Below are 22,687 nucleotides of genomic sequence, written 5' to 3'. Positions count from 1 at the left end.
GAGTAATTAAGAAAGAATTAAAAGGTTAACTATACTGAGTCATATTTAAAAAATGGTATTTGCTTGAGACTGAGGTTACTGTGAACTATGACTATGCCATAGCACACTGCCCAGGGCAACAAAGTGAGACTGTCTCAAAAAAGAAAGGAAAGAAAGAAAAGAAAAAAAAAAAAAGAAGGGAGGAAGGAAAGAAAATAATATGTAATAGAAAAATGGGCAAAAGATTTGAGCAAGTAGTTCCCCAAATGCTACTCTAATGGCTAATAGATGTATATATTATTGGTAATATATGTATATATTATATAAAATGGCTAATATATGTGTGTATATATATTATATATGTTAAAGACGTTCAACTTCAATCATTTGGGAATGACAAATTAAAAATACAATGGGATACCACCATACCACCTTTGGAATAGCATAAGTTAAATGACAGACAATAGCAAGTGTTTGGGAAAATGTGGAGTAGCTGAAATTCTCATACATGTCTCATGGGACTACAAATTGGTACTTTCACTTAGGAGAACTGCTTGGGGAAGGTCAATACGAGCACAAGTCATGACCATCAGTTTCACTCAGGTACATACTTAGCAGAAGTATGTATGTATGTTTACCAAAAGACATGCTCTAGACCTCATAGCGACACTATTCTTAATGGTCAAAATGTAGAAACTACTTAGAACGTCACCAATTGTAGAATGGGTAAATACATCATAGTTAGTCCATACAGTGGAATACAACTCAGCAACGGCCAGGATGAACCATCTATACCTACACACAGTAACGTGGATGAATTTCACAATGTTGGTCATGAGAAGCTGGGCACAAAGGAATGTATGATGACATTTGTATAAAGTATGAAAATAAGGCTCGTTGCCCATAGCACAGTGGTTACCGCGCCAGCCACATACACAGAGGGGGGCGGGTTAGAACCCAGCCCAGGCCAGCTAAACAACTGTAACAAAAAAATAGTTGGGCGTTGTAGCAGGCGCCTGTAGTCTCAGCTATTCGTGATGCTGAGGCAAGAGAATCGCTTAAGCCAAGAGTTTGAGGTTGCTGTGAGCTGTGACGCCACAGCATTCTACCGAGGATGACATTGTGAGACTCTGTCTCAAAAAAAAAGTATGAAAATAGGCAAAACCAATTTACAGTCATAGGTAGAATAAAGTTTCTCTTGTGGGGAGAGGGGAGAGAATGGAACGAGACATCAGGTGGCTTCTGAGAGATTAGTCAACCCTGGTTCTTTACCCGGGTGAAAGTTACAAGGCTGTGTTCCCTTTGTGAATATTCATTGAGCTGAACACTTGTGACTTGTGTACTTCTAGGTAAAAGGCGAAAGATTTATACGATCTGAAGAGAAACCAGAGTATTCGTGTACTTCTAGGTATATATGTTATATTTCAATTTAATAAAAATCTATAAAAATAGAGAAGTTCGGGCAGTACTTGTGGCTCAGTGAGTAGGGTGCCAGCCCCCTATACCGAGGGTGGTGGGTTCAAACCCAGTCCCGGCCAAACTGCAACAAAAAAATAGCCGTGCGTTGTGGCAGGCGCCTGTAGTCCCAGCTACTGGGGAGGCTGAGGCAAGAGAATCGCCTAAACCCAGGAGTTGGAAGTTGCTGTGAGCTGTGACGTCACAGCACTTTACTGAGGGTGATAAAGTGAGACTCTGTCTCTAAAAAAAAAAAAAAAATAGAGAAGTTCATGGCGGCGCCCGTACCTCAGTGGGTAGGGTGCCAGCCACATTCACCAAGGCTGGCGGGTTCCAACCCGACCCCAGCCAGCTAAACAACGACAACTGCAACAAAGAAACAGCCGGGTGCTGTGGCAGACGCCTGTAGTCCCAGCTACTTGGGAGGCTGAAGCAAGAGAATCACTTAAGCCCAGAGTTTGAGGTTGCTGTGAGCTGTGATGCCACAGCACTCTACCGAGGGCGAGTTCCTTACGTATTCTTCCATGAACTAGTTAGTGCGGGCATCCTAAACACCTAGGCAGGTGATGAAACTATACAGAGTCTCCGCCTCTCGTTCCTTTGGTGATTGGCTGCCCTTCCAACCAATGGCTGAAGAGTCCACCGCTCTTTGACAGCCCAGCGGCATCAACTTGCTGCAGCTTCCTCAATTCTGTTTGCAGGCGGCGCTGTGGTCTCATTGGCTCCCTGGTCACCACTGACCTGGTTCCCAATCTTTTATTTATTTTTTTTGTAGAGACAAGAGTTTCACTTTATCGCCCTCGGTAGAGTGCCATTGCGTGACACAGCTGACAGCAACCTCCAACTCCTAGGCTTGGGCGATTCTCTTGCCTCAGGCTCCCGAGAAGCTGGGACTACGGGGACCCGCCACAACGCCCGGCTATTTTTTTGTTGCAATTTGCCAGGGCCCGGGTTTGAACCCTCCACCCTCGGTACATGGAGCCAGCGCCCTACCCACTGAGCCACAGGCTCCGCCCCCTGGTTCCCAGTCTTTTTGTGATTCTTGCAGACTCTCCGGAATGGAGAAAGCCAGCACCTCACACTCCTTGCAAAATTCTGTGAATTATTTTTGCCTGTGCTTCTCTCCAATGTGGGGCCAGGACCCTGTACCACACCTCGTAACAACCCCAGCTCTCTGGTTGGTGTGACCTCAGGCCATTCGGGCGCTTCTCTCCGTTGGCTAATTGTTTACTCGGTTGTTTATTTGTCCTGGAGTGGAGGCTAACCGGGTGCGCGGGGGTGGCTGCCCCCAGGGAAGCCTGCTTCCTGTGGTTGGCTTGCTAGTTACCCTCCGCCCTCTGGCGCACTGGAAAAAATTGCAGAGCTGGGAATGTCCTCCTTGATGGTTCTGTTCATGCAACAAAACACTGCCTGAGCCTCCGCCTTGCGCCTAGATCTACAAAACACTGCCTATCCCTTATCTTGTGCCTGGCTCCGTAGTAGGGACATTGACAGTGATTGAGACAGCCCTAGCCCTACCAACACCGGCTCACAGTAAGAGGGAAAAGATGTTTCACCAGACAGGGATGACCCAGGGTGATCAGAGCTTTAAGGGAAAACCTAACTCAGGTTATCAGTGTGGGAGGATCTCTTGGGAGTGGGAACATCTAAGATGGAATTAGTGGACAAGGATTTTGTCTTTTTGGCGACTATGTCCTCAGTGCTTACCATTACCTTTGTTTAATATTGAATTCATTTGTTTACAAGGTTGGATAATTAAGTTTGCCAACTCATCCTAGGAATAGTGCTACATATCTCACTGCTGAATATCACTATCACCTTTGACACACTCCCCTTGGTCATGGTATCCATTAACAAGTGTTTATTGTGGGCTATTTGCCAGAATTTGGAATTAGCCAGAGTCACTGTTTCAAAGAGTTCACACATAAAATGGTGACACTAAACCCAGAACTTCAAACTCCATTGAAGTGCCATGAGGAAATGATAGGTGTGTAAGTCACCTGGCTCCACATCTCAAATCTTTTACTTACTAGCTGTGTAACCTCTCTGTACCTTATAATCTACTCATAAGGTTGTTGTGAGGATTAAGTTAGTAGTCTGAAGTGTTTTAGAACACTGCCTGGCTCAAAGTATTCATTTTTACTAAAGAAGGAGGGCTTGGGCGGCGCCTGTGGCTCAGTGGGTAGGGCGCCGGCCCCGTATACCGAGGGTGGCGGGTTAAGACCCAGCCCCGGCCAAACTGCAACAAAAAAATAGCTGGACGTTGTGGCCGGTCCCTGTAGTCCCAGCTACTTAGGAGGCTGAGGCAAGAGAATCGCCTAAACCCAGGAGTTGGAGGTTGTGGTGAGCTGTTAGCTGTTACCCCACGGCACTCTACCAAGGGCCATAAAGTGAGACTCTGTCTCTACAAAAAATAATAATAATAATAATAATTTAAAATAATAATAATAAAAGAGGGGTCAAGCCAAATCTGGAAGGTTATTCTGAGAAAATGACTTCAAACTGAGGCTAGAAGGATAAAGGAGTTGGGCTCCAGAACAGGGGACAGGGGACCCTGGGTACACAGTAAGCCAACTGTCTCTCTTCTCCAGGTGCTGGCATTTCACAAATTTCCCAAGGTTGGAAAAACCTGGAACACCGTATAGGCCTTATAGAGATTAATTTGAAGCAGGGGTATTCCAGCTCCACTCCCCTTTTCCGGGTGTTTCCTCAAGTGAACTCAAAAATCATTTACACACACTTATGCATCAGTTTGCATTGACAACCCATGCAATAGACTTGACGGTCCACAGTGCTTAAAGAAAAGTAAAAGAAAAAAAAAAAAAAAGTCCCTGGGCGGCGCCTGTGGCTCAGTGAGTACGGCACCGGCCACATTTACCGGGAGTGGCGGGGTTCGAAGCCGGCCTCGGCCAAACTGCAACAAAAAATAGCCGGGCGTTGTGGAGGGTGCCTGTAGTCCCAGCTACTCGGGAGGCTGAGGCAAGAGAATCGCCTAAGCCCAAGAGCTGGAAGTTGCTGTGAGCCGTGACGCCACAGCACTCTACCGAGGGTGACAAAGTGAGAATCTGTCTCTACAAAAAAAGTCCCTAGGGCGGCGCCTGTGGCTCAGTCGGTAGGGCGCCGGCCCCATATGCCGAGGGTGGCGGGTTCAAACCCGGCCCCGGCCAAACTGCAACCAAAAAAAAAAAAAAAAATAGCCGGGCGTTGTGGCGGGCGCCTGTGGTCCCAGCTGCTCGGGAGGCTGAGGCAGGAGAATCGCTTAAGCCCAGGAGTTGGAGGTTGCTGTGAGCTGCGTGAGGCCACGGCACTCTGCTGAGGGCCATAAAGTGAGACTCTGTCTCTACAAAAAAAAAAAAAAGTCCCTAACATGTAAAAATCAGCCTTCATGAATTAAGTGTTAAATTAAAAAGTCAACGGAAATGACCTTTAATCTGTAAAAGCTTTATTTAATGGGATTAATGTTAAAACGAGTCCATATAATTTTGTCAAGGCTTATGGAGCGCTTACTAGGTGCAAGGCATATTTTCTGCGCTTTACAAGTATAACTTATTTGATTCTCATAGCAATCCTGTGAGGGTACGATTGTTACCCCACTTTATGGACAGAGAGACTGAGGAAAGAAATGCAAATTCAGTAGGAAACATGGCTTTTTTTCATGCATTCCACAAATATTGGCTTGGCTCCCGGGAAAGCTCATCTTGCACGATCCGTACTTCCGGAGAAGTCCCAGAGGAACCCCTCCTCAAACCAGAGGAGCCAAGGGTTACAGCCGTGCCCCGTCTCATCACAATTACTTCCCCTCCAGGTGCCCAAATTGACACCTAATTTGCAACCATTTGCCCAATGCTGAATCAGAGACCAGGTCTGTCCTAAGATCCAGGTAGTCTTCCCCCTCCCAGGCGAACGCAGAAGCAAGAACCAGTACCACAGTGAGCGCGATGTCTGCAGATTTTCTTCTCTGCCGGGGGAAAGAGCACGCGCTCTTCAGTTCCGCCCCTTTTTTCGGGACGACTAATTCCGAAGCTCGGATTTGGCCGGAGAGAGCCACGCCTCCTCGTGTCCCCCAATTAGCTCTCTCAGTAGTTAGCGCCCTCCTCCTCAGCTCCACCCCACCGCCCCACGTTACGTCGCTCCTTCCCTCCTCAGTTATCCAGGGGGCTGCGGCTCACGCGGCAAACCCACCTCCCCTTTCATCCCATTGGCTGGTCAGGTCCCGCGTGAGCGGGATCGCGCCCTTCGCCCCCGCCCCAAAGCCGGGTCATCCCGCCTCCCTCTAGCTTTCTCCAGGAGCCAGTGTGAGGCTACCGGTCAGCAGCTAGTGGTGCGCACAAGGACGCGCACTTGCCGCGGGCCACTCCCTCCGCCTTGCGCCAGGAGCCGCGCCGGCTGGCAATCCTTCTCGCGCACGCGCACTTGCCTACTCCGCTCCCTCTGCCGGTTAGCCGGTCACCTCGCGCTCGGTCTCGCGCCGCAGCAGCCGCAATAGCGGCATTTTTTGTGGCGCAGGCGCATTGCACCCCTCCTCACCCGCACCCAGACCCAGGTCTCGGCTGTGGCAGTGAGCCCCTTGGGAACGCACGCGCTCTTTCTTCTCCCCACTGACCCGCGCTAGTCATCCTTTGGCGAGGTTCGCTTAGGGGCCGTTATCCTCCTGCAACGGTCCTCGCGCCACGCACGCGCGGTAGCGAGGGGGCGCGCGAGCGGGAGCGGCAGTCGCCATTGCGAGGGAGGGCGGGAGAAAGCGAGCGAGGCTGGTCCGCCCTCCCCCTGGTTCCCGCCCCTCCCCCCTTCTCCTCCCCGCCCCCCGCCCCGAGGGAGAGCCGCGGCGCGGCGGGAGGAGGAGGTGGAGGAGGCGGAGGTGGGAGCCCGCGAGGGAGGGTCCGCCTGGCCCCCCGCCGCCGGAGCCGCCGCCGCCTCAGCCGCCGCTGGACTAGGAGCTGGGGAACATGGCGCCGGGGCCACCGTTGCTGCTGCTGGTATCCTGGAGGCCGGGTCCGCGCTGAGGGCACCCAGCTGGTGAGTGCGCGAGCTCGCGAGCCCCGGGCGGCGAGGCCGGGCGCCGCCCCGCCGCAGGGTCCGGGGGAAGGCGGGGACCGCGGGGCCCGGAGCCTGCGAACAATGGAGGAGTTGGAGGGGGAGGGGAGGGAGCGGCCCCCCAGGTCCCCGAGCCCCGCCGTCCCAGTGGATTCGCTCTTTGGTCCGGTCCGCGGGGCCTGTCTGCCCTTAAGACCTGCCCTGCCCGCCCCAACCTTGCTGTCCCGGCGTCTGCCCCCACCCCACAGCCATTGGGATCTTGGCGTCTGCCCCGGGCCCCCCCATTTCAGCTACAGTGTTCCCAGTTCATCGCCCTTCTTTCCTTTTCCGTTCCTCAGCAATGCCCTTCGCTCCACCTGGACCCTGCGTTGCTTATGAGACCCACCTTCTCAGTGACCATTCTGCATCCCTTAATTTTGGCTCCCATTTCTGAGATCCATGACCCTCTGCCTCTTCTCCGATTCTGCTTTCACCACCCTTTGGATCTGTCTCTGGCCCCTTTTTGACCTATCTACTGTCTACTGTGCCATTATTCTTTTTCTCAGAATCTACTGCGCCCCCAGGAGCTGTCCCTTTAGGACCTGCGGTTCCACGTCCTTGGAGATCCATCTGAGACCCCTGTTCATAGGCACTGCTGCCCTGTATTTTCCCCTTGGACATAATCCCACCTACCTCTAGGGCCCTAGTGCTCACATTTCTGTCCCTGCCCTCTCACAAGACCTGCTGCACCCTCAGGATGCCCCTTGTCTGGCTCTCTGACCCATTCATGCCCCAGATCAGTCACTTCTGTCCTCTGTCCACTCTTGGACTTGGATGCACCATGGTGGCCTCCTCCCCATCTCAGCTCTTGCTCCCGTTTGTCATTTCAGAGCCTTTCCACGCTTCCAGACCTTTCTGTCTACCTTCTCTGCCCCTTGCCTGCTCTCAGATCTTGCTGTGCTCCCCTAACCTGTTTGCTTTCAGACTCTGCCTTCCCGGGAAGCAATCTCCTCCCCCTTCTCTGGCCCTGCAGGTCTCATTTCTGCCATTCACTTCCCTAATCTCTCCATAACTCTGTCTCTTTCAGCTTAAGCTTTGCCTCAGTCTTCTCCCGGAGGATTCCTCTTCTTCCCACCTCCTTTTTGGTATTCCTCTGAGCTACTCCATTTGTTTGTTTCTCCTTTCTTAGGGCTATCTCCCCTTCAGTTCTCTGCCTAAAAATCTGCTTCCTGCCCTCTCTTAGGTCCAAGTGTTCTCCTCCCCATTTTGGCCCTTCTTAGATTTGCCTTTACCTTGCTATACCTCTGATAACTCTGACCCATTCCCATCCCCATTCCATTCTACATCCCATCCTGCCTGTTTGCAACTGCTCTTTCTTTAATTTGTTTGATTCTACCTCCATCCTCTTTAGTGTATTTCTTCCCTTGTTCTGCCCCTTTGGAGCTGTCCACTTGCCTGCATATTTTTGTACCCGTTTTAAAATTTTCTATTGCTGTCTCTTGGAGTAGGTCCTCTATAGCATTAATTTTCTTATAACTGTCCCACTTCTCTTCCCTTTTTTTTTTTTTTTTCTTTTTTTGAGATAGGGTCTCACTATGTCACCCTTAGTAGAGTGCCATGGTGTCACAGCTCATAGCAACCGTGAACTCTTGGGCTTAAGCAATTCTTTTGCTTCAGCCTCCCGAGTAGCTGGGACTCCAGGTGCCTGCCACAACACTAGGCTATTTTTTTTTTTTTACTTAATAACAGTCTCAGCACTTTTATTAAGCATGCAAGACTAACAAAAACTTTGGCAATGCTTAAGTATAACACAGTGACAAGAGAGAGCTTTTACAATTACACTAGGCTATTTTTTTTGTTGGCAGTTGTCATTGTTTATCAGGCCCAGGCTGGGTTCGAACCCGCCTGCTTGGTGTATGTGGCCGGCATCTAACCACTGAACTATGGGCACCAAGCCTTCTCTTCCCTCTCTATTCTAAGTTTTCCACGTGACATTCTTTCCCCTCACGATTTTGATTCAGCTCTCACCCTCACTCTCCTCTCTTGTATTTGTCCTTCCATTACCATGTCTCTTGCCTCTTGTTTGAGTTCTCATTCCCCCCATTTCTGACATTAAAGTGTCTTTTTAATCATTCCTTCCTATATATTCCCTGCTTTCTTTTCGGAGCTACCTCAGTTCTTTGAGATTCTCACTCCTTTTTCATATCCCTCTTCCAGTTCTTTTCCATCTAGATTTACTTTGTTTCTCACCTTTTTTCTTTTCCCCTTATATTGTGTCAGGCTTCTTTTCTCATTTAGACCTGCCTCTCCCCGTTCCCCATCCGTCGTCCACCTATTCCCCATGAGGTGCTTCCCTTTTCAGGCATGTCTGTCTTCTCCATCCCTCAGCTTTGGAGGTTCAGGGGCTAGACTGGACCTTACATTCTCCTTGTTCTTAGACTGCACATTTGCTCTTTTACGCCCTAACCCTGAGCGTTTTCCCCCCAGGGTTGCTGTGAGATCTAGGTATTTAGGGGTTGGTTGATTTGTTTACTGATCTCTGGAGTCCAGGAGTGTCTCCCCCATTTGTCTCACTTCTACAAAGGTTAGAGGTGGGGGGTAGCTCTCTTTCTACTGCCCTGTATCCTTTTCTATGCTCTATTTGCTCTCCTTGGTTCAGATCTGTGGGCTTTGCAGCTATGTGTCCTTTGGAAAAGGAGAAGCAACTGTTCACAGATCTGTATTTATTTCTAATTTATTTTGAGACAGAGTCTGACTTTGTCGCCCTTGGTAGACTACCCTGGCATCATAGCTCACAGCAACCTCAAACTCTTGGGCTCAAGCAATTCTCTTGCCTCAGCCTCCCGAGTAGCTGGGACTATAGGAGCCCGCCACAATGCCCAGCTGTATTTAGAGATGGGGTCTTGCTCTTGCTCAGGCTGGTCTTGAACCAGTGAGCTCAGGCAATCCACCTGCCTCAGCCTTCCAGACTGCTAGGATTACAGGTGTGAGCCACTGAGCCTGGCCCACAGATTTTTATTCTTTCTCACCTTTCCTCCTTCCTTCTGAGCTATTGTGGAAAGACAGTTGTACTCCCTCCCTCTTTCCACCTCCAAGCCATCACCCCTTGGGAGAATTTTGAAGTATGCTTTTTTTTTCCTATCTCACAAATCATATTTTTGTTTCATTCCTAGCTGGGGAAATGCCAGTTCTCAAGTTCTCCCCGATCTGACCAGGGGTTAAGGCCACACTTGATGTTTACTGCTCTGGGCCTACAGAAATCTTGCCTTCCCTAATGGCCTCTGGTTTGCAGTGTGACCTTGGGGGAGGAGCTTTGGGAGGGTAGGCTTATTTCTTTTTCACCTTTGCCCACCCAGGGATAGCTCTTCAAAATGGTGAGCGCCTGAGTTTGGAAAGCACTTTGCAATTGTTTGTTGAAAGAGCAAGTGCCAAGTGTCACTCAGATTTCTGCCCTCTGGTATTGCAGTCTCTCCCTGCCACAGGAGCAGAGTGCCTCTGGGCTGATCCACCCTGGATTCTGGGGACTCACTGGCGTACAAGGGATGTGTGGGTGGACCCTGACATTCTCAAAGTTTTGTGTTTTTGTTTTTTTGTTTGAGACAGAATCTCACTATTTTGCCCTCGGTAGAGTGCCTTGGTGTCACAGCTCAAACAACCTCCAGCTCTTGGGCTTAAGCGATTCTCTTGCCTCAGCCTCCCAAGTAGCTGGGACTACAGGCGCCCACCACAATGCCCAGCTATTTTTTGGTTAAAGTTGTCACTGTTGTTTGGCAGCCCAGGCTGGGTTTGAACCTGCCAGCTCCTGTGTATGTGGCTGGCGCCCTAGCCGCTGAGCTACAGGTGCAGAGCCATTCTCCAAGTTTTTTGAGTGACTTGATTTGGTAGAATTAGAAAGGGGTGCCAGGAACTGGCTGATATGATTGAACTTTTAGTCTTTTTTTTTTTTGATACAGAGTCTCACTTGGTCACCCTTGGTAGAGTGCTATGGCATCTTAGCTCACAGCAACCTCAAACTCTGCAGCTCACGTGATTCTCTTGCCTCAGCTTCCCAGGTAGCTGGGACTATAGGCACCTACCTCAGCGCTGGCTATTTTTTTTGTTTGTTTGTTTTGGTAGAGACAGAGTCTCACTTTATCGCCTTTGGTAGAGAGCTGTGCCATCACAGCTCATAGCAACCTCCAGCTCCTGGGCTTAGGCTATTCTCTTGCCTCAGCCTCCCCAGTAGCTGGGACCACAGGCGCCCGCCACAACGCCCAGCTATTTTTTGTTGCAGTTTGGCCGGGGCAGGTTTGAACTCACCACCCTTGGTATATGGGGTCGGCGCCCTACTCACTGAGCCACAGGTGGCGCCCTGCGCTGCCTATTTTTTTTTTTTTTTTCATTTTTGTTTTTCTTTTCTTTTTTCTTTATTTTTTTTATAATTTTTTTTTTTTTTTTTTGTTGGGGATTCATTGAGGGTACAATAAGCCAGGTTATATTGATTGCAATTGTTAGGCAAAGTCCCTCTTGCAATCATGTCTTGCCCCTGCGCTGGCTATTTTTTAGAAATAGGGTCTCGCTCTTGCTCAGGCTGGTCTCTAACCTATGAGCTCAGGCAGTCCACCTGCCTCAGCCTCCCGAGTGCTGGGATTACAGGCATGAGCCACCACACCTAGCTGGACTTATAGTCTTATTATCTGAAAAATGTGCCTTAGCTACCTTTCCCTGAGCTGTTTTCTTCAGTGATTCTGTGGTTGGCGTAGGGTTTAGGAAATTTATTGAGGGGTTGAGGTTAGTTTTACAGAAAAGCCATTCAGCCATTTTCCTTCCTTAACTTGGGGGAGAAAATCTTTTGCATGTTCTCAGTTTATTTATTTTATTTCTTAAGTAAACCAGAAGCCTCATTTTTTTTTCCTCTCCATAGCCTGCAGTTGCATATTAAAGTAGCCATCCAGTTGTGAAGAAGCATTTACTGGAAGAACTTTTTTTTTTTTTTTCTGAGACAGAGCCTCAAGCTGTCACCCTGGGTAGAGTGCTGTGGCGTCACAGCTCACAGCAACCTCCAACTGTTGGGCTTAAGTGATTCTCTTGCGTCAGCCTCTGAAGTAGCTGAGACTACAGGTGCCCACCACAACGTTCGGCTATTTTTTTTGTAGAGACAGAGTTTCACTTTATTGCCCTCGATAGAGTGCCGTGGCGTCACACAGCTCACAGCAACCTCCAACTCCTGGGCTTAGGCGATTCTCCTGCCTCAGCCTCCCAAGTAGCTGGGACTACAGGCGCCCGCCACAACGTCTGGCTATTTTTTTGTTGCAGTTTGGCCGGGGCAGGTTTGAACCCACCACCCTCGGTATATGGGGCCAGCGCCCTACTCACTGAGCCACAGGCGCCGCCCTCGGCTATTTTTTTTTATGGTTGCAGTTGTCATTGTCGGTTTAGCAGGCCCGGGCCTGGCTTGAACCTGCCAGCATTGGTGTATATGGCTGGTGCCCTACTTACTGAGCTATGGGCACTGAGCCAGAGTCTGGTAATTTTAAAGATAGCATGGGTTTTTACCATTATTGACTTAAAGAATTTTAGTTCATTTCCATTGGTGAATCTTTGGCCTACTTTATTATGACTAATTCTCTAAATTTATTTAGAGTTTGTGTTCCGCATGTTGGTATAAATAGTTGTTTTTTATTCTTTTTTTTTAGACAGAGTCTCACTATGTTGCCCTCAGTAGAGTACTGTGCTGTCACAGCTCACAGCAACCGCCAACTGTTGTATTTAAGTGCTTCTCTTGCCTCAGCCTTCCAAGTAGCTAGGATTACTGGCGCCCACCATAACGCCTGGCTATTTTTTGTTGTTGTTATTGTTGCAGTTGTCATTGTTGCTTTAGCTGGCCCAGGCTGGGTTCAAACCCACCAGCCTCAGTGTATATGGCTGGCGCTGTAACCACTGTGCTATGGGCGTGGAGCCTTGTTTTTTTTTACTCTTTTTTTTTTTTTTTGAGACAGAACCTCAAGCTGTTGCCCTGGGTAGAGGGCTGTGGCATCACAGCTCACAGCAACCTCCAACTCCTGGGCTCAAGCGATTCTCTTGCCTCAGTCTCCCGAGTAGCTGGGACTACAGGTGCCTGCCACAATGCTGGGCTATTTTTTGGTTGCAGCTGTCATTGTTGTTTGGCAGGCCCAGGCTACATTCGAACCCACCAGCTCATGTGTATGTGGCTGGTGCCTTAGCCACCTGAGCCACAGGTGCTGAGCCTTATTTTATATTCTTCTTTTTTTTTTTTTTTTGCAGTTTTTGGCCAGGGCTGGGTTTGAATCCGCCACCTCCGGCATATGGGGCCAGTGCCCTACTCCTTTGAGCCACAGGCGCCGCCTATTTTTTATTCTTAATGTGAAAGTGATAGCTAGTTAAGAATAGAAACTCAGTATGCAGTACAGTTAAATTTGTGTTTCAACATTTTACTGTCACTGGCTGGATAAAAAGTTTCTGCATGCCCAAAGCTTAAGTTTATGTAATAGGACGAGAGGAGACAGAAGAATAAAGAGATGATTTTTCTTGTTAAACTGGTAACTCACGTTCCAAAGATTTTTCTGATAGTAACATCATTGTCCATTCCAGCATTGACGTTTGCTTTCATGACAGAATTGGGAGTTAAAGAAATGTGAGGTGGTAGCTTTGACCTTCTGTTGGTTAGTGTGCCAATTGAGGTGAGGTGTGGAGCAGAGATGGTGATAGTTGGTGGTTTTCAACCTAATAAAATGTCTTCAGGGACTCTTGCCCTGTCTGGAAAATCTTTGTAAATACTTTTAGAAATTGGCCTGATCAAATTCCTCTCTTCCTTTCTGTTCATTTTTTTTTTAAATTAACCTTTCTTTTTAATTATGTCTTCTCTCTCCCTTACCTGCTCCCTGTTTTTCTTGGCACAATGAAAGCTGAAGCATTTAGGACAGTAACAAATCAGAAAGTAATCATTCTCATTGGTACTAAACAAATGAAAGAAGTCCATATGCAGACGCATGGGCGTGCAGATAACAGTAAACTACAGCCTCACAGGTGTTTGGTCAGTCTCTTGTGTGATGGGGTAATGCATCAGGTCAGCGTAGGTGGAGATTGGAAAGGTGGGAGTAGTTGTCTCTCTCTGGTTCTGGTCTGCTTTCTTGTCTTTGGTCTTCCAAGAGATGGCAGGCCACTTGGTATGATCTGCTGTGACTATTGTCATTCACTCCCTGGCAGTCTAAACAGGGTCTTAATTTACTCAGTGTGACATTTGGTTGATCTAGTCTAGTTGTTTTAAGATTTCTTACTCAAGGTGGTGCCTGTGGCTCAAGGAGTAGGGCGCCAGTCCCATATGCCGGAGGTGACGGGTTCAAACCCAGGACCCGGCCAAAAACCACAAAAAAAAAAAAAAAGATTTCTTACCCAAAATATATGAAGCAGATGAAATGGTGATTCTTCACTTGAAGAGGGAAAGTAACTAGCAGAAGTACATCCTTTGACTCTTGGGGTTTGGTGGAACTTGGTTTGAAAACGAGTGCCTGCTCTAGCTTCCATATGTACAGTTGGGAAAATGGAGTCTTCCTGCCATAATAGAAAAGTAGCGGACATAAGGCAGGAGACCTAGGCTTCAGTATAGGCCAGTGGTTAAAAACTGATGTGCTTCAAAAATTTTTTTTTTTTTTGTAGAGACAGAGTCTCACTTTTATGGCCCTCAGTAGAGTGCCATGGCACGGCAACCTCCAACTCCTGGGCTTAAGCGATTCTCTTGCCTCAGCCTCCCAAGTAGCTGGGACAACAGGCGCCCACCACAACGCCCAGCTATTTTTTGGTTGCAGTTCAGCAGGGGCCAGGTTTGAACCCACCACCCTCTGTATATGGGGCCGGCGCCTTACTGACTGAGCCACAGGCGCCGCCCTGCTTCAAAAACTTTTAAAGATCATTAATTAGTTTCAAAAAAAGTTTAAAGCACATTAAGTATATTCTTTTTTTTTTTTACTCTTTTGATCAACATAATTTAACTATACCATGGAATTTAGCTATAGGTTCTAGTGTGCTGTGAGATAAAAAAAAGGTAGAAAAACACTGGTCTAGGCCTTGTGCTATTTAGTTGGGACCTTGAACAAATTATGTTACCTCTCTGGAATTCACCTTCCTAATCTGAGACCTAGTGTGCTGCCAGCCCTGGTTATAGATCCTTGTCATCCTGAGTCACTTACCATGTTAGAGCTGGAACTAAGACTGGGTTCCTAGTGCTGCTCTTAGATTCCCTCCCTTACTGCTAACCCCTAGACTTCCTTTCTTAATATCCTATAACCAGAATCCGGGTAGGGAACTCTTCCTGGGAGATGGAATAAAACAAACTGGATTACCTTTGTTGTTTACTGTTTCAAATATAAAATAAACACCATTTTTTCAAGCCATTCACATGGAAATTAGTTTATAATTTGGGGGTTGAGGCTATCCATATTATATTAACTGGGTAACTAAAACCATACACCTCTTTTAAAAACAATATGGAATTTTTGAAGCTGAGTCATTGTTGACCTAGGCTCTCAAATAGCAATGGTCTGAATAGCACTTGAATTGCTGGTATTAAGAAATGCAAACAAATCATTCATGTTCATTTTCCTGAAAGTTTATTTCTATTTAACTTTTGATACAGTGCCTTATCAGGCCTCATCTATGAAGAATTCTTGAAAATAACTTTTGGCATCTGTCAGTCTAATTTTCTTTTTTTTTTTTTGTAAAGACATAGAGTCTCACTGTACCGCCCTTGGGTAGAGTGCCATGGCGTCACACGGCTCACAGCAACCTCTAACTCTGGGCTTACACGATTCTCTTGCCTCAGCCTCCCGAGCAGCTGGGACTACAGGCGCCCTCCACAACGCCTGGCTATTTTTTTGTTGCAATTTGGCCGGGGCTGGGTTTGAACCCACCACCGTCGGCATATGGGGCCGGCGCCCTACTCACTGAGCCACAGTTGCCACCCCATCAGTCTAATTTTCATTTATTTAATTCTCCAATGTTGAGAAACACCATTAAGTTGATATATTAGCAGAGAACCAAGTACTTTCAGCCATAAAGTATCATCATAGGAGAGTAATATTTATTTTAGTTGAAAATAGCCAAACTTGCCTATCTCCTTCGTCTTCCTTTATTAAAACTAACATTTTCGGGCGGCTCCTGTGGCTTAGTGACTAGGGCACTGGCCCCATATACTGAAGGTGGCAGATTCAAACCCAGCCCTGGCCAAATTACAACAAAAAAATAGCCGGGCATTGTGGTGAGCGCCTATAGTTCCAGCTACTCAGGAGGCTGAGGCAAGAGAATCATCTAAGCCCAAGAGCTAGAGGTTGCTGTGAGCTATGACACCACAGCACTCTACTGAGGGCGACAAAATGAGACTTTCTCTAAAAAAATAAAATAACATTTTCATTTTATGAAGTTTGCAGCATTTGTGACTATTACATTGTGTATCTGTAGGTTTTTCATTCTGTTGCTCTCCTAGTATCTCTGCCTTCTATTTGGAAGATGTTCTCTTCTTGGTCACTGTAGTAAATTGATAATTGAATTTGAACAGTTGAAAGGCAGCTTTCTACAGTGTAAAGAATGTTGAAGAAACCTGGGTCCTCACCCCAACTCTGCCATTTACTAACTGAGTGGCTTAATCATTTTTATTTATCTGGACAGTAGTGCTCCATTTGAAAATTGAAAATTGGTTTGTTTCTATCCTGCGTTATTTTATAGTTAACAATACTTGGATCACCTTTATCTAGATAGTAAACTCTTTGAGGATGGGGACCTTCCCATATGATCTTCAATTTCCTCCTAAAATCTAACAAAATACTTTGTACTTTGTAGCCACCTATTACTGTGGTTTTTTTCCTTTTTTTTTTTTGGAGACAGTCTCACTTTACCAGAGTCTCACCCTTGGTACAGTACATTACAGCTCACAGCAACCTCCAACTCCTGGGCTTAGGCCATTCTCTTGCCTCAGCCTCCCTAGTAGCTGGGACTACAGGCACCTGGCTATTTTTTGTTGCAGTTTGGCCAGGGCCAGATTCGACCCCTGCCACTTCTATATTGATGGAAAGTAAACATGCCGGGCCTTGTGCACTCTGGAAGACAGGCTGGAGGATCACCTGAAGTCAGGAATTTGAGACCAGTTTGAGCAAGTGGGAGACCCCATGTCTACTAATAAAAGAAAAAAATAGCCAGGTGGGGCCTGGGCTCACACCTACAATCCTAGCACTCTGGGAGACACGTGGGATGGTTGCCTGAGCTCAGGACTTTGAGGTTGCAATGAGCTATGATGATGCCACTGCACTGTAGTTGGGTGACAATGAAGCTTTGGCTCTGTCACACACACAAAAAAAAAATGTGTGTGCATAGGAATATACTTTGCCTCTTGAGTTATTTATGTGGAGCTCACTGTAATACTTTACTTAGTAACTTTTTGAATTACAGGTTTCTTTTTGTTTGTTAGTTTGTGTTTTGGAGACAGAGTATCACTTTATCACCCTCCTTAGGTCTTAGCTCCCAGCAACCTGAAACTCCTGGGCATAAGCAATCCTCTTGCCTCAGCCTCCCAAGTAGCTGGGCATGTGCCACAATACCCGGCTATTTTTTAGAGACAGTATCTTACTCTTGCTTAGGCTGGTCTGGAACTTGTGAACTCAAGCAGCCTACCTGCCTCTAGGATTATAGGCATGAGCCACCATGCCTGGCCCCTAAATTTCCGTATTTTAAAAAATGTTAGGGTGAATGTTGGCCAGTTATAGTTAATAGCCTCCTGAATTGTTAAAAAAAAATTATATTGTACTTTTCCCTATATCCATTTAAAAGAAAGGTCAATGGGGCTTTATCTCTTGCAGCCAGCACTACTTAAGAATTAAGACAAAGGGATGGCTCAAGCCTGTAATCCTAGTACTCTGGGAGGCCAAGGAGGGTGGATCACCTGAGCTTACAGGTTCTAGACTAGCCTGAGCCAGAGTGAGACTTACCTTTAAAAATAGCCGGGCATTGTGGCAGGAGCCTGTAGTCCCAACTACTTGGGAGGCTGAGGCAAGAGAATGGCTTGAGGCCAAGAATTTGAGGTTGCTGTAAGCTATGACGCCAGGGTATTCTACTGAGGGTGAGAACATGAGACTGTCTAAAAAGAATAAGACAAAGGAAAATGATTACTATTAATTTCCATGGGCCGTTAAAAGTGTTCTTTGTTGAAGTAACAAACTGATTGTATAAAAGTCAGCACTGCATTAATAACAAGATTATCAGACTCTTGAAATCTATTATCTTCTGCTAGAATGATGTTCACTTCAAGGGAATTGTTTCACTGGGGATAGAGTAAAAAAGCTTAGTTTTTGTTTTTTGTTTATTTTGAGACAGTCTCACTTTGTTGCCCTCAGTACAGTGCCAGGATGTCACAGATCATAGCAAGTTCAGACTGTTGGGCTTATGCGATTCTCTTGCCTCTGCCTCCCAAGTAGCTGGGACTACAGGCAACCACCACAAAGCCTGGCTATTTTTAGAGATGAGGTCTTTCTGTGGCTCAGGCTGGTCTCGAACCTGTGAGCTCAGGCAATCCATCCACCTCAGCTGAGTACCCAAATGCTTAGTGATGAAACACAAGGTCTTTACTTTTCAAAAGTGCCTATTAAGTTTGCAGGTTGAGGCTCGGCACCTGTAGCTCAAGCAGCTAAGGCGCCAACCACTTACACCAGAACTAGCGGGTTCAAATCCAGCCCAAGCCTGCCAAACAATGAGCTACAACCAAAAAGCCGGGCGTTGTGGTGGATGCCTGTAGTCCCAGCTACTTGGGAGGCTGAGGCAAGAGAATCGCTCAAGCCCAGGAGTTGGAGGTTGCTGTGAGCTGTGTGATGCCACGGCACTCTACCCAGGGCGACAGCTTGAGGCTCTGTCTCAAAAAAGTTTGCAGGTTGAGGCTGGTGGATGCTGCTTTTGTTATAACTTCTTTTTAATGTGATAACCTTTTTAATGGCCTGAAATTACTATATGCTTCTTTAATACTGCCTGTGCATGTGTATAAGAAATTTCTTCCTTCAATGGTCAGTTAAGGAATGCAGATAAAATATATATATATTTTTTGGTGGCGCCTATGGCTCAGCGAGTAGGGCGCTGGCCCCATATACCGAGGGTAGCAGGTTCAAACCCAGCCTCGGCCAAACTGCAACCAAAAAATAGCCGGGTGTTGTGGCGGGTGCCTGTAGTCCCAGCTGCTTGGGAGGCTGAGACAAGAGAATCGCATAAGCCCAAAAGCTGGAGGTTGCTGTGAGCCGTGTGACGTCATGGCACTCTACCGAGGGCGGTAAAGTGAGACTCGGTCTCTACATAAAAAAAAATTAAAAAAATTTTTTTTTGAGATAGAGTTTCACTATGTCATCCTCAGTAGAGTGCCGTAATGTCACAGCCCACCACAACCTCAAACTCTTCGGCCAGCTCTGGTGTATGTGGCTCATGCCCTGGCCTCTGAGCTACAGGCACCAAGCCTATAAGTGTATATTTCTAGTTTCTGTACGTTGTTTTTTTTATTTTATTTATTTATTTTTTTTGAGACAGTGTCACTTTGTCACCCTCAGTAGAGTGCTGTAGCATCATAGCTCACAGGAACCTCAAGCTCTTGGACTCAAGTTATCCCTTGCCTCAGCCTCCTGAGTAGCTGGAACTATAGGCACCCGCCACAAAGCCTGACTATTTTTAGAGGTGGGGTCTGGCTCAGGCTGGGCTCGAACTCCTGAGCTCAGGCAATCCACCTGCCTTGGCCTCCCAGGGTGTTAGGATTACGGGCGTGAGACAGTGTGCCTGGCATATTTCTGAATTTTTTATACAGCCCCCTTTTCATATGATGGAGCATAAATTCCTTTTTTACATAATTTTTAACAAATTCGAAATTATTAGGGAGTCATTCTGTGTAAGACTTCAATTATGACTTTATATTTAATATATGTGAACATGTAGGAGTTTTTTTTTTTTTGAGGCAGTGTCACTCTGTCTCCCTGCGTAGAGTGCCATGCCATAGCTCACAGCAACCTCAAACTTGGGTTTGAGCAATCCCTTACCTCAGCCTCCCTAGTAGCTGGGACTACAGGTGCCCACCACAACGCCCAGCTATTTTTTTCTATTTTTAGCAGAGACAGGGTTCTTGCTCTTGCTCAAGTAGGTCTTGACCTCCAGACCTCATGTAATCCACCCTCATTGGCTTTTACAGAGTGCTGGGATTACAGGTGTGAGCCACCACACTTGGCCATGTAGAAGATATCTGACTTTTCCTCCTCTGTGCAAGGTCACATACCTGAGAAAGAATAGAATAGCAGTGAATGGGATGTAAATTAGCACAAGTATGAAATTCTTTTAACAACATCTTTTCTAACTTGCGTTGTAATTTTGGATTATTTTGATTTCTGTTTGCTGGGAATTAAAAGGAAATAGTGGTCACTGCTGGAGAGAATGTGATGGAACTGCTATTCAAACTGTTGTCAAGCCTAACAACTGATGTTAATTTTCTGGAAAGCAATTTGATAGTGTTTTAAAGAGACATACAGTTGTTGATCTAATCATACAAATTTATATGGACCAAGAAATAGAGATCTGAATCAAGATCGTATACAAAGATGTTAAGTATAGTGATGTTTATTAATTATATAAAAAAGAAAAACAACCTACATGTTTTAACCTTTAGGAATGGCTGCTTTATGGAAAAGTATAGAGTCATTTAAAAAGTATGTTTTTGAGAATACTTGACATGGGAAAGTGCACACAAAATTAAGTTATGGGAAAAAGCAGGATACAGAACTATAAACAGTGTGAGTCCAGTTATTTTAAAATATATGGGAAAAAGTGGGAGAAATATGTTGAAATGCTACTAGTAGTTATCTCTATGTAGTAGGGTTATGGGTGATAAAAAATTGTTTTTGAGTTTTCTCAAGTTTTCAACAGTGATTTTATTATTTTTGATTTAGAAAAAAAAGATTTTTCCCCCAGTGTGGTTGTATTGTGTTTGGTTTTTCTTTTATATATATATGTATGTGTATAAATATATATATATATATATATATATTTTTTTTTTTTTTTTTGCAGTTTTTGGGCTGGGCCCTGTTTGAACCCACCACCTCCGGTATATGGGGCCGGCACCCTCCATTGAGCCATAGGCGCCGCCATATATATATATATAATTTCTTTTTTTTTTTTTGAGCCAGAGTCTCACTTTATCACCCTTGGTACAGTGCTGTAACGTCACAGCTCACAGCAACCTCCAACTCCTGGTCTTAGGCAATTCTCTTGCCTCGGCCTCCCGAGTAGCTGGGACTGTAGGGACCCCCCACAACACCTGGCTGTTTTTTTGTTGCAGTTTGGCCAGGGCCGGGTCTGAACCCACCACCCTTGGTATATGGGGCTGGCGCCCTACCTACTGAGTCACAGGTGCTGCCCAGTTTTTCTTTTTTTTTTCCTTTTTTTTTTTTTTGAGACAGTCTCAATGTCGCCCTGGGTAGAGTGGCGTGGCATCACAACTCACAGTAACCTCAAACTCTTAGGCTTAAGTGATTCTCTTGCCTCAGCCTCCCAAGTAGCTGGGGCTACAGGCGCCCACCACAACTCCTTGCTATTTTTTGTTGCAGTTGTCATTGTTGTTTAGCTAGCCCAGGCCAGGTTCGAATCTGCCACCTTCAATGTTATGTGGCTGGCGCCAATAGACATTGCGCTACAGTGCCGAGCCTCCTTTTTTTTTTGAGACAGTCTCACTTTGTTTCCCTCAGTAAAGTGCTATGGCATCACAAGCTCACAGCAACCTCAAACTCTTGGGCTTAAGCAGTCCTCTTGCCTCAACCTTCCAGGTAACTGGGACTAGCGGGCACCTGCCACGACACCTGGCTATTTTTACAGGCAGAGTCTTGCTCTTGCTTAGGCTGGTCTCAAACTCCTGAGCTCAAGTAATCTACCTGCTTTGGCCTACCAGGTGTTGGTATCACAGACATGAGCCACCGCTTCCTGTCTGTGTTTGGGTTTTTCTTTTTCATTTCTTTTTTTCGAGACAAGAGTCTCACATATCACCTGGCGTAGAGTACTGTGGCATCACAGCTCACAGTAACTTCCAACTCTTGGGCTCAAGCGATTCTCTTACCTCAGCCTCCCAAGCAGCTGGGCCTACAGGTGTCCGCCACAATGCCTGGCTATTTTTTTGTTGCAGTTGTCATTGTTTGGCAGACCTGGGCTGGGTTCGAACCCACCAGCTCTGGTGTATGTGGCTGGCGCCCTAGCCGCTGAGCTATAGGCACTGAACTGCCATGTTCAGTTTTTCTTATAAACATACGAAGTAAAAATTAAGCTGAAAGGAAGCAATTAGTCATAGTCAGATCCATTGGACTTTAGTACTTTTAAAAGTAAAGAGCCTTGGGTGGCACGTCTGGTTCAGTGGGTAGGGCACCAGCCCCATATACTGAGGGTGGCGGGTTCAAACCCGGCCCCGGCCAAACTGCAACAAATAAAAAATAGCCAGGCATTGTGGCGGGTGCCTGTAGTCCCAGCTCCTCCGGAGGCTGAGGCAAGAGAATCGCCTAAGCCCAGGAGTTGGAGGTTGCTGTGAGGAGTGTGACGCCACAGCACTCTACTGAGGGTGATAAAGTGAGAATCTGTCTCTAAAAAAAAAAAAAAAAGTAAAGAGCCTTGGGCATCGCCTGTGGCTCAGAGGAGTAGGGCGCCGGCCCCACATGCCGGAGGTGGCAGGTTCAAACCCAGCCCCTGCCAAAAACTGTAAAAAAAAAAAGCCTTTCTTAGGGAATAATCAAATTATTAGTAATATTATTGATAACAGTAACCTGCTTATTGCTTATGAAAACACTACTGAGTGTTACCTCATATTCCTTTTTTTTTTTTTTTTTTGTAGAGACAGAGTCTCGTTTTATCGCCCTTGGTAGAGTGCTGTGGTGGCATCACAGCTTACAGCAACCTCCAACTCCTGGGCTTAGGCGATTCTCTTGCCTCAGCCTCCCAAGTAGCTGGGACTAAAGGCGCCCACCACAATGCCCGGCTATTTTTTTGTTGCAGTTTGGCCAGGGCTGGGTTTGAACCCGCCACCCTTGGTATATGGGGCCCGCACCCTACCCACTGAGCCTCAGGCACCCCCTGTTACCTCATATTCTTACAATAATCCTCTGAGGTAGGTGGTTATTTTCCTTTTTTGGGTGGAGAACTGAACCGTCAGCCAGAGGACTTGTCCAAGACCATATGACTAATAGGTTCCTAGAACCATCTT

The 22,687-nt window shown here is 46.7% G+C and overlaps 1 protein-coding gene across 4 annotated transcripts in view; it reads left to right on the top strand.

The window, feature by feature from the left end:
- The first annotated feature begins 6,318 nt into the window (after window positions 1-6,318).
- ARHGAP35 (Rho GTPase activating protein 35) overlaps window positions 6,319-22,687 on the top strand; it is a 142,942-nt gene continuing 126,573 nt past the window's right edge. For 3 of the 4 annotated variants that reach the window (XM_053604163.1, XM_053604160.1, XM_053604165.1), the window contains exon 1: window positions 6,320-6,450. The gene's annotated coding sequence lies outside the window, so the exon portion shown is untranslated. Of the gene's footprint in view, window positions 6,451-22,687 lie in introns of all 4 variants that reach the window. The other variant, XM_053604161.1, reaches the window with a different exon arrangement.

This window comes from Nycticebus coucang, chromosome 10 (genome assembly GCF_027406575.1).
Source record: "Nycticebus coucang isolate mNycCou1 chromosome 10, mNycCou1.pri, whole genome shotgun sequence".
Classification (NCBI taxonomy): domain Eukaryota; kingdom Metazoa; phylum Chordata; class Mammalia; order Primates; family Lorisidae; genus Nycticebus; species Nycticebus coucang.
This window is presented reverse-complemented; position numbering and strand designations above follow the sequence as displayed.